Source organism: Arachis ipaensis, chromosome B8 (assembly GCF_059453495.1).
Source record: "Arachis ipaensis isolate K30076 ecotype BB chromosome B8, ASM5945349v1, whole genome shotgun sequence".
Classification (NCBI taxonomy): domain Eukaryota; kingdom Viridiplantae; phylum Streptophyta; class Magnoliopsida; order Fabales; family Fabaceae; genus Arachis; species Arachis ipaensis.
Genome location: NC_142443.1, coordinates 109559581 through 109572535, shown reverse-complemented (window position 1 = coordinate 109572535; position 12955 = coordinate 109559581).

Sequence of the window (12955 nt, the reverse complement as noted above, 5' to 3'; positions counted from 1 at the left end):
AACATCAAGAACTTATTTTTGAAAAATTTTTAATGCAAAGAAAACATGCAAGACACCAAACTTAGAATTCTTTAATGCTTAGACATAAAGAATTCAGGAATGCATATGAAAAACAAGAAAAGACACAAAACATGCAAATGCAAAGATCAAACAAGAAGACTTACCAAGAACAACTTGAAGATCATGAAGAACACTATGAATGCATGAATTTTCGAAAAATACAAGATGAATATGCAATTGACACCAAACTTATGACATGACACATGACTCAAACAAGAAACATGAAATATTTTTTATTTTTATGATTTTCTAATTTTTTTGTATTTTTTCAAAAATTATATGAAAAACAAAAATAAGGATTCCAAAATTTTTAATATGAATTCCAGGAATCTTATGCTCTTTAGTCTAAAGCTCCAATCAAAGGGTCAGGCATGGCTTAATAGCCAGCCAAGCTTTAGAATGGAATTACATCCATTGAGGTGATTAGTTGAAGACCAATCCCAAAGGAGTTTGGATATGGCTTTACATCCAGCCAGGCTTCAACATGCTTCATGAAACTCTAGAATTCATTCTTAAAAATTCTGAAGAAAAATATATTTTTGAAAACATTTTTATTTTAAAAATTTTTTTTTTCGAAAACAAAGGAGGAATTTTTGAAAGATTTTTGAAAAATTTTTTGAAAACTTTTTGAAAAGGAAACGAAAAGAAAGTTACCCAATCTGAGCAACAAGATGAACCGTCAGTTGTCCAAACTCGAACAATCCCCGGCAACGGCGCCAAAAACTTGGTGCGCAGAAATTGTGATTACACTTTGATTATGTAAAATTCATCGCTCTTTCTTTCCCTGGTAATGGCTCCAAAAACATGATGCCAATACCATGGTTCACAACTTCGCACAACTAACCAGCAAGTGTACTGGGTCGTCCAAGTAATACCTTACGTGAGTAAGGGTCGAATCCCACGGAGATTGTTGGTATGAAGCAAGCTATGGTCACTTTGTAAATCTCAGTCAGGCAGATATAAAATAGTAATGGGGTTTTCGAAAAAAATACTAAAACAAGGATAGGAATACTTATGTAATTCATTGGTTAGAATTTCAGATAAGCGTGTAGAGATGCTTTCGTTCCTCTGAACTTCTGCTTTCCTGCTGTCTTCATCCAATCAATCTTACTCCTTTCCATGGCTGGCTTTATGTAATGCATCACCATTGTCAATGGCTACTTTCGGTCTTCTCTCGGGAAAATGATCCAAATGCCCTGTCATGGCACGGCTAATCGTCTGGAGGCATCACCCTTGTCAATGGTTACATCCTATCCTCTCAGTGAATATGGTCAACGCACCCTGTCACGGCACGGCTATTCATCTGTCGGTTCTCGATCATGCTGGAATAGGATTTACTATCCTTTTGCGTCTGTCACTACGCCCAGCAATCGCGAGTTTGAAGCTCGTCACAGTCATTCAATCATTGAATCCTACTTGGAATACCACAGACAAGGTTTAGACTTTCCGGATTCTCTTGAATGCAGCCATCATTCTAGCTTACACCACGAAGATTCTGATTAAGAGATCTAAGAGATACTCATTCAGTCTAATGTAGAACGGAAGTAGTTGTTAGGCACGCGTTCATAGGGAATGATGATGATTGTCACGTTCATCACATTCAGGTTGAAGTGCGAATGAATATCTTAGAAGCGGAACAAGTGAATTGAATAGAAAACAGTAGTACTTTGCATTAATCTTTGAGGAACAGCAGAGCTCCACACCTTAATCTATGGAGTGTAGAAACTCTAGCGTTAAAATTACATAAGTGAAAGGTTCAGGCATGGCCGAGAGGCCAGCCCTCAAACGTGATCTAAGATAGCATACAACTGATCAAAGATGATTAATACAATAGTAAGAGGTCCTATTTATAATAAACTAGCTACTAGGGTTTACAGAAGTAAGTAATTGATGCATAAATCCACTTCCGGGGCCCACTTGGTGTGTGCTTGGGCTGAGCTTGAGTGTTGCACGTGTAGAGATCCTTCTTGGAGTTGAACGCCAGCTTTTGTGCCAGTTTGGGCGTTGAACTCCACTTTGCAGCTTGTTTTTGGCGCTGGACGCCAGAATTGGGCAGAGGGCTGGCGTTGAACGCCAGTTTGCGTCATCTAAACTTGGGCAAAGTATGGACTATTATATATTGCTGGAAAGCCCTGGATGTCTACTTTCCAACTCAATTGGAAGTGCGCCATTTTGAGTTTTGTAGCTCCAGAAAATCCACTTTGAGTGCAGGGAGGTCAGAATCCAACAGCATCAGCAGTCCTTCTTCAACCTCTGAATCTGATTTTTGCTCAAGTCCCTCAATTTCAGCCAGAAAATACCTGAAATCATAGAAAAACACACAAACTCATAGTAAAGTCCAGAAATGTGAATTTAACATAAAAACTAATAAAAACATCCCTAAAAGTAACTAGATTCTCCTAAAAACATACTAAAAACAATGCCAAAAAGCGTATAAATTATCCGCTCATCAACGACGTGGCCGCATGCCAGCGCAAAATAGTAGTGACGCGACCGCGTGATTGACGCGATCTTGCGCCTTAAGTGAAACGCATATGACGCGAACGCATGACTGAAGCGACCGCGTGACAAGAAAAACTCCAAATGACGCGACCGCGTGACCCACGCAGACGCGTGACAGAGGCCATGCACCAGAAAATACAGAAAACGCTCCCAGCGATTTCTAAAGCCCTTTTTGGCCCAAATCCAAGTCCAGAAGGCACAGATCAGAGGTTATGAAGTGAGAGAATGCATCTATTCAGGAGAGAGTCTCCAATTAGTTACTATTCATGAATTAGATGTAGTTTTGAGGGAGAGATTCTCTCCTCTCTCTTTTAGGATTTAGAATTAGGATTTCTTTTGCTTTCAGGATTATCTCTTTCTATCAGGTTCAACATTCCTTTTTATTTATCTTTTCAATTTAGTTTATGAATTCTTCTATGTTACAGATTACTCTTTGAATTAATGTTATTTGAGGTATTTCAGTTTATTATTGCTCTCTTTTATTTATGTTACTATTGCTTCCAATCTGAAGACATTTTTATTCTAGTAGATTTACTCTTTCCCTTTTGGTCTTGGTTAAGAAATCAGTAACTCAGGAGTTATCAAACTCAAACATGATTGATAATTGTTATCATTGCTAATTAAATTGAACTTCAATAATCCCAATCTTTCCTTAGGGATTAACTAGGATTTAAAGATCAAACTAATTAGTCACTTGACCTTTCTTTACTTTAAGTAAAGATTAACTGAGTGGAATTAAGATTCAATTTTCATCATCATTGATAAAGATAACTAGGATAGGACTTCTAATTTCTCATACCTTGCCAAAAGTTTATTTTACAGTTATTTATTTACTTTACAGTCTTTTATCTATTTTAATTGCAATTTAAATTACTTGTTCCTCGTCTAAAAAACCCCAATTTACAATCTTCATAACCAATAATAAGAACATACTTCCCTGCAGTTCCTTGAGAAGATGACCCGAGGTTTAAATACTCGGTTATCAATTTTAAAGGGGTTTGTTACTTGTGACAACCAAAACGTTTGTAAGAAAGGTTGATTGCTTGGTTTAGTAACTATACTTGCAACGAGAGTTTACTATAACTTCTAAACCATCAATCTTTAGTTCTTTCAACCACCTCAATACCCTCATCCACATGACACACCTTCTAACTACACAACCTTTCTCCCAACCTTTGAATCTCCTTTTTCACCTCAATATGAAGTTTTACAACCCTTGCCCCAAGAAGAACAAGACCTTCAAACATTTTTCCAAGAGCAAGAAGGGTTCCGAAGGACACAAGGGGAGTTCATTGCTACCATAGCCGAAGCGGTGAACCGCTTGGCCTCCCTATGCTCAACCACTCAAGACATTCCTCTTGGAGAAGGTGGAGGATCAAGTGAGGAGTGTAGAGAGGAGGAGAACATGGAGCCTCAAGAAAAGGAAGAAGAGCTAAGGCAAGAATCGCAACAAGAGGAGGAAGGTAAAGCTAGTGAACTAGAAGATGTAAGTGGAGAGTTGAGGGAATTTGATCAAGAATTGGATTGCATCAACAATGATTTTTGTCCACCTTGGTCAACCCCCTCAATGATCTAGAAGAACCCCTTTCTCAGAATTTGAGAGAGAAAAGGAAGAGCTAGAAAAGAGTGGTGAGGAAGAGGTGATCATCCAAGAAGTAGAGGCATACATGCAAGAGTTTACAAGAGTGACTCCAATCCAATGGCAATTTGAATGGATGACAATTCCCTCTATGAGCTTCATAGGCCCATACCAATATGCTCTATTGGAAACGGACCACCAACTTAAGGCCCTTCTTGGAGCATTGAATGATGAAGAAGTGGGTGTTGGTAGCCAAAGGAGTTCAAAGTATAAGTGGTGCAAGATTCAATTGGGAGGAGTACAAGGTTCAATTGGGTACTTCAAAGGTGCTTGGGAAGGTTGTTCATCCAAGGAGACAAGTGAAGGTCAACAAGAGGATGATAGAGAAACTAAAGTGTGGGATCCGGGCATACAACTCTACAACCAACAATTTTGGATCCCAATTTCTTGCTTGAGGTTGCTTGAGAGCTTAATGTACTTCGTTTGGGATCCCGGAGGATTGTTGAAGAGCAAGAATGGTTGGCAACTCAAGGATGGATGGAAGCACAAGCCTCTTTGATGTGAGCTACAACCAAAAGTCCAACTTGAGGACTTTAAACCAAAGTGCTAGGTGGGAGACACCCCACCATGGTAATATCATTTCCACTCTCCTTTCTTTTAGTTTTGTTTATTGAATTTTGTCTCTTAGATTAGCATAATTTGATTGCATTCTAGGTTTAAGTTAGTTGCATTTTATGTTTGATCATGTGTTTTTGATAAATGATATGTTTTGGGCTTGAAAAACTTTGATTGATATCATGGGTGGTGCCTTAAAGGCTTTAAAAATGTTGCAGAAATAGAGTCTGTGCGTGCGCACTGCCTCGTGCGTACGCACACTTCCCCTGTTTTTCTCCACCTGTGCGGGCGCACAAAAGTGTGCGTACGCACACCTGTTGTAGCACGCTCTGTTTGCAGCATTCACACCCTCTATGCACGTGCTCCCCAACGCATTTCTGTGTGTCCGCACGTCCACTTGTGCGTACGCACACATGGTCATTTTATTAAAAAAAAAAGTGTTCCGTACGTTCGCATAGACCTGTACACACGCACACGTCTTTTGACTCTCTCTGCCAGCAGCGCTCGCACGTCCTGTGCGCCTGAACGCCCTCCATTTTTGCTGGTGTGCATACGCACACACTGTTGTGCGTACGCACGGGTCGCGGTCTGGGCAATAATGAGAAAGGGTGCCCTGTTGCGCCACTCCTCACCCCTTCTCTTTCTTTCTTCTTCTCCCCCTACCTCGACTCAGCCAACCTTTCTTCCGGCGACCACCACCATCGCCATCCGACCACCGCCGCCGGAGCCGCCACCACTACCGCCACATTTCTCTCTCTCTCTCTCTCTCTCTCTCTTCTCTTTTCTTCTTCTTTCTTCTTTCTTTTATTTCTTTCTCCTTTTTTCTTTTTCTTCTCTCTTTCTTCTCTTCTCCGGCGAAGCTTCGTCGTCATGAGCCTCGCAGTGGCTAACGTAAGTGCCACTGTTACCTATCCCTTTCTTTCCTATTCTTCATCTTTTTCATTTTCTTGTTTTAATCTTCTTGGTTATGTTTAGTTGATTGCTTAATTTTTGTTTTTTTATTTAACTTTGGTTATTTAGCTTAACTTTTGCTTAATTGTTTATTGTTGAGTTGCAAGTGTTATAATTTTTTATTTGTGGGTTGTTGATGTTTGAATTTTAGCTTGAAATTGTTGAATATGTGCACTGCATACCATGTGTTTGACATAATGCCTGAATGAACTTTTTGTTTAATTCATATATTGTCATGACCATATGTATTGGACTATATCCTTGTTTAGCATTCTAATCAAGAATTGTGCACTTTTGAATGATGATGATGTTATTTGGGATTGAAATTTCAATAATGTACTTGTTTAATGCTTTGAGTTGCTAACACCAAAGTAATATGAACATTGACAATTGATTTCTTAATTGGTGAAATTTTTAACAAGTACATATTGAATTTAGTGAATTGAATGGAATTGCTCGTTTCATCATGGTCTTTAAGTCAATATAATCACATCACAAGGTATTTGCTCCTTGTTAATGCTTTGCATTTGTTTGAGTTAACTTAACTTGAATCTATCAAGTTTGTCAACTTTTTGTAGTAAGCACCTTCCCATGTGATTATTGCCTTATTCTTAAGGATGAATAGGTAGTTTCTCTTCATCATTGCATTGGTTATTGTTTGTTGTGCTACTTTATTAATCTTGCTCTTTCACTTGCACAACTTCAATATCCAATAATTTCCACATTCAATTCACTCTTGTTGCAATTGCCTAAGCTTGCTTGTGTTTTAATTGATGCTCATCTCTTAGTTGCATCTTAGGTCATTTAATTGAGGAACTCATTCTTACTTTTTGATTGTGTAGATGCCACTTTAACTGGCCGTTGTGTGTATTCTACACCACTATGCAAACTTCCTCAATTAGATGCTTATTTGCTCCCTCCTTTACCCTTTTGTGTTACTTGCCCTATGATTCTAATTATACTTTCTCCATTCTTTTTGAGAATGAGACGTGGAGGCAAGGAGTTGGGAGAGGAGGAGGAAGCTAAGGATGGAGATGCCGAGAATACATTGGACTTGGCGATTTCCAGACAACCCAAGCCCCCGCATCCGCCAAATGAAGGTGGAGCTCTTGAGAGACATTCTCCCCGGATTGTGTTTGTGCACGGAGGACCGTGCAACGCTTAAGTGTGGGGGAGGATTCGTCATTTCGGGGCGTAAACTTTCTTGTCCGAACACTTTGCACTTTATTTAGGATTCGTCATTTCGGGGCGTAAACTTTCTTTTCCGAACACTTTGCACTTTATTTTTGTTTCTTTTTATTAGGTTTCTCATAGATATTTGGAGTGTTTTTTATTGTTGCATTGCACTTCATATATATATATATATATATATATATATATATATATATATGTATGTATGTATGTATGTATGTATACATCTTAGTTCATCCATAGTTATTGCATGTTGTATTTTTGCATCTTTTTCGTAGTATATATATTTTTTTAGTATATATTTTATAGATAAAAGTTGTGATTGGATTATGTGAATAGTATAGCACCTAGTTCAATTTTGTCCTAATTGTTCATGTTAATTTTTTGCAATGTTGAAAATTAGAAATAGAACTAGGAAAGATTTTAAAATTGCATCCATCACAACATACATACATATAGGAAAAAATTTTGGTGAAAAATAACAAGGATTTCCAAGAAATTTATCTCAAGGGCATTCTATTGAATTGACTTGAAAAAAAATTATTTTTCAAACTTCCTCGAATGGTTATTTTGGAACATAGAAGAGAGAAAGAACAAAATACCTTGTGAATTTTTGGGCTTATATTGAGTGGTTACAATTTTTAACCACTAATTTTGTTCATTGTGTGATATATCTCTTCTATGATTGTAATCTTGGTTTTGATTGATTCTCTATTTTCAATGATTGATGTCTTGAATTGCATTGAGCATGATTGAAGCCATTTTTGAATTAAACTTACTTACCCATATAGCCATACCCTCACATCTACCATTGTTAACCCCTTTGAGCCTTAATTATCCCATTGTTTCTAATATCACCACATCACAACCTTAAGCGAAAAACCATGAATTTACCTTGGATTGTATCCTTGATTAGCTTAGGTTGAGGAGTGTGTGTCATTTAAGTGTGAAGAAAATATTGGAAAATATTGGTAGTGAATGAAAACATTTGTTTTGGGTATTCATTGAAAATTTTGGAAAATGGGAACATTCATGTATGGACTATTAAACCATATGCATTTATTTTCAAAAAAAAAAAAAGGGAACAAAGGTTGTCCCTAATAAAAGAAAGGTGAATAAGGAATGCATATGTGATGTAGATGATAAAACATACATGAATGTTTGTGAAAAGAAATGATGGAAGGTTAGGATTGCATTTTATTTTGATTTGGTTGATATAGGTTGAGTTGGATACTTAAACTAATCAAGGATTCAATCAATTTAGTCCACTTAACCATATCCATCCCACCATTATCCTAACCCCATTACAACCATACGAAGTCCTCATGATAATTGACTCATGCATCACTTGTTGTTGATTGTTAGATGAAAAACAATTCCTTGAAAGCATGATTAGGAAGAGATTTGAGTGATTAAACCTTTAGACACCGAGTGATTAGAGTGTATACACACCTAGTGAGAGTTCAATTACTCAACTCTATATTTCCATGTCTCTTATCATGTATTCTTGCAAGTTGCTTCATTTTTGATGAGTCAAATCAATTCTTTAGATTTTGGATCCATTGGATTATTTTCTTGCCTTGCCCTATTTGTCTATACTTGTTTGGAAATTTGAATGTCTGTTTTCACCAAACTAATAGGATACATAGATAGATATATATATATAGATAGTATATAATATACTTGCATGCATATAAGTAGTTGCATTTAATAAGTTGATTACCCATCTTGATTGTTATCTTGTTGGTTAAGCATGAGGACATGCTATTATCTAAGTGTGGGGGAATTGATGAGTCCATATTTGATGATATATTTTGACTCAATTTGGATGGATTCTAGCACATGAACTCACACTTAAGCACCAAAATGCATACTTTTGTGTTTGATCCCTAATTTGGACTTAAATGTGAAAACATGCATTTTTGTGCTTAAATCGAGTAATTTAATTCCACGTTTATGCCATTCGATGTTGTGATATGTTTTGTGAGTGATTTCAGATCATTTTGGCAAGATTGGCTAAGTAAAAGTGAAAGAAGGCATGTAGAAGGGAGAACACATGAAGAAAACAAGGAAAAGCACACACAGCAAGGTGTGCGTGCGCACAAGCAAGCGTGCGTACGCACAAGATCGAATCAGCCAAATGTGCGTATGCACGCTCAGCCAAGTGTGCGTACGCACAAGCCAGCGTGCGTACGCATAAGTCAACATTCAGTCAAGTGTGTGTGCGTCCGCACAGGTCCCTGCACGTAATTTTTTTTTTAATGAAACGCGTGCTATGCGTTTTCTGAGGGCTTTTGGCCCATTTTGGAAGGCTTGGATGCTGATTTTGGAGTGCTATATAAAGGGAATTCAACACATATGAATAAGGAAGGCTTTCATTAAGTTAGATTAGGTAGAAAATGCATTAGGAGTAGGAGTAGGAGTAGAGTAGAAAATGCTCTCTTAGGGTTTAATTTCCATCTCCATTGTAGCATTTTATAGAAGTTTTGATCTTTGATTTTACTCCTTTCATTGTAAGTACTCTCAATTTCACCTTTAACTATAGCACTTTTACTTTCAATTGCTTTGGTTCAAGTTACTTGTTTATAATTGCAATTTTGTGTTTCTTGAAGTTTTGATCAATGAATTTTATGTTTCATGATGCCTTTATGTTTGATTGCTTGTTTATGTTTGGTTTTATTGATAGTTAGTTATAGTTTTTCATTTTACTTTGCAATTTTTCATGTTTTATTTTTATGCACACAAGGTGTTTGTGAAAATGCCAACTTTAGAATTTGAGTAGATTTTTCCACCTTGGCTTGTGGTTTGAGTTCCTAGGATACTATAGTCATAATGTCCGACATTTAGTGGTAATTCTTGGGTAGTTAGTTGACTCTTGTTTCCATTGACGCTAGCTTTTTATTAACTAGTTTGGTAAGTTAGCTAGGACTTATGGATTAAGGTCAATTATGCTTGCTTGACTTACTCCTCGATAGTTGGGGTTGACTAGGCGAGATTGACTCATCATAATTACCATAGTCGTGGTTATAACAATGATGGGATTCCTTGAATCTTCATTCCCAAGTCAAGACTCTTCTTGCATTTATAGCATTTTCATTTAGTTTTGATCTTGCTTCCCTTTACTTGCATTAATTCACAATTTTGCTTATCTCTTAGTTCTTTTATTGCTTAGTTCTTTTAATCTTTCATTTCTTACTTAAAAACTCCTTTTTGCACAACAACCAAGGAAGTAACACTTCGATTGCATCTTAGGGAGAACGACCTGAAGTTGTAAGACTCTCGGTTTATATGTTTTGAATTGAAAATACTAAACTTTGATTGAGAGGATTGTTTGTTGGTTTAGGCTATACTTACAACGAACATATTCTATTTTGAGAAATTCTAGATCGACAACGAATTCTTCTCATCACCCCCGCGAGGAATGGAGATCCGCGGGGGAGTGGAGATGGGGTTATATTCTTCCATGGTGGAGATTGGGGCGGAAACGAAGAGTAAATTTTGGGGTGGGGACGAGAAGCGAGAAGGTATCCCTCACCCTCCCCCGTTGCCATCCCTAGATGATATAATACTTTTCAAAAATAATGTTGAAAACAGAGACCCATAAAAACTAGTGTATGTCTAACATATTTGATGCTAGAATACTATATCTGGAATGTTAGATGACTATTAAAATTTATTGTTTTTGTCCATTATTTTTAGTGATCAATCTAATTTCTTTAGTTTAATAATTTAAAAATATATTTTAATCCACGTTTTTAAATATTAATTGCTAATTGATGTGAAAAATAATAAATTTTGATAATTCTCTAATATAAATATATAACTCTTGATATAATAATGATTTTACTTTTTTATTTTACTAATTTATTTGTTTTAAAGAAATTTGATATTATTTTTAAATGAGATATTAAAAAAAACGTGTGAAAAGATTTTACATAATATACTATAAAAAAATTATCAGGTGACAAAAAGTGAAATATAATGTTCTATGGTACTATTAGATTGTTAAGAGTGCTTTTAACCTATAGTAAATTATGAAATAGCAAAAATGTTCGTCATTATATTATATGAGTGTATTGACATAATTACCAATTTCATTGGATCTTGGCTTAAAAGTGAAGCTGCTAAAGTCAACAATAATTTGACTCTTGCGCCAAAGAATTATTCACACAAATCTATTCATATATTTTCACATATTTTTGAAAATTCACATTTAATTATTAATCTTATATTTCTTCCGAGAAACCGACAATACTTAAGTACATGGATAGAAAAATCTAAACCCAGGCCATTCATGAACACAATTTAACTTAATTTCTATTACTAATTTTTTATTTTTTAGTCAATTTCAATAGAAAAACACAAATTTTGCATTTTATATATGTTTCTTTTAAATATCACTAACACAATTTAATAAAAAAATACTTAATGATAAATATATTTTTATCCTTAATATTTGTGTCATATTTGGTTTAATTTTAATAGTAATTTTAATATATTTTATTTAAGAATTATTTTAATTATATTTCTAGATATTAATATCATATAACATAACAAATTGTATTATTGGTAACAGTAAATTAACCGTTCATCTCTCCATTATTAATAATCTCAACCTTTAAAGATGTAACGAAAAGCTTAAAATATAATTAAACAGTAATTAAATACAAATTTGAAACAAAAATAATATTAGAATAATTTGTGACAAAATAAAAATATTGAGAAAAAAGCACCGTTATTTATTTTTATAATATAATAATTGTACAAATAAACAAAATAAATTTTTTTAAGTGTACTTTTATATGTGACAAGTTTCATATTTATAAATTTAGTTGATTTTGGAGGGTTGATGATTGCTAGGATTTAAAATTTTTGTAGGAGAGGAAGAAGGGAAAAATATATTATAAGAAAGTTTTGAATAAGTTTTTCCAATATGTAAAATTAAAAATATATGACATAATTAATAATACTATTAATATCTATGTCGTTTATTCTATTTATTATTTATATCAAATTTAAGAGCTTGATATTATTAAATTTGTTTAAAATTCTTTAAAATTAAAATAAAATATTTAAAAAGGTTAGAAATTAAATTAAAATTTAATCTAAATATTAAGAATAAAATAATAAAAAAAGATAGAAGACAGTAAGGATAGAGAAAAATTTATGCATATGACATGGACAACAATTTTTAATTAATTATGATTGATGATATTTTGCCTAATTGTTAAATTATTTTTAATAAATTTTTACGTGTTAAATTATTAAATTAAATTAAAAAAAAGTATATTATCACCTCTGTTTTAATAATATCACTCTTTCTTTTTACAAATTATACAAATATACAATAAAAAAAAATTTATATATCAAGTACCATTAGAAAAGAATTACTAATATATATTATTTAAATATATATTTTAGAAACAAAAAAAATAAAACAAAATTATATGGGTAGAGTCCAACCAAAATTAAAATTAAATTTGGATTGACCTCACCTGATTTTTTTTCTTATAAAAAAAATTGTTCTTTATAAATAAAATTGTCAGCGTGTATATACTTGTTTTTTACTAACAAAAAACAAAATTTCATTCCACACATATAAAAAATGGTTAATCCAACAAAATAGCTCCGCTTAAAGACTACGTCTTGAAACAGCTAATTTTTTTTGTCAGTATATATATATATGTTTTTTAGAAAAAGTATAGGGAGTTAATAGAATATTTGTACAAGATATACAATAAAGGTTTAAGGATGTCCGATATTATCTTTTTTTATCAGCTAAAACTTTTGGAATGAGTGGTATCATGACATGGTATTAGAGTTTTAGATTTAAAAGGTCAAAAGTTTGATTCTTGGTGAATTCCAAAATTAGCTTAAATTTTTGGGATGAAATATTTATTATCCCTAATACTCTGGTTATTCTGGATAGTATAGATAATGTTTATTTTTTAACTCATATAGTCTATTATATATATTATATAAATATTTTATTGACTCCTTAGCAGAATTCTACCTCTTAACTATTAAATATGTGTTTGGATTACAGTTTATAAATAG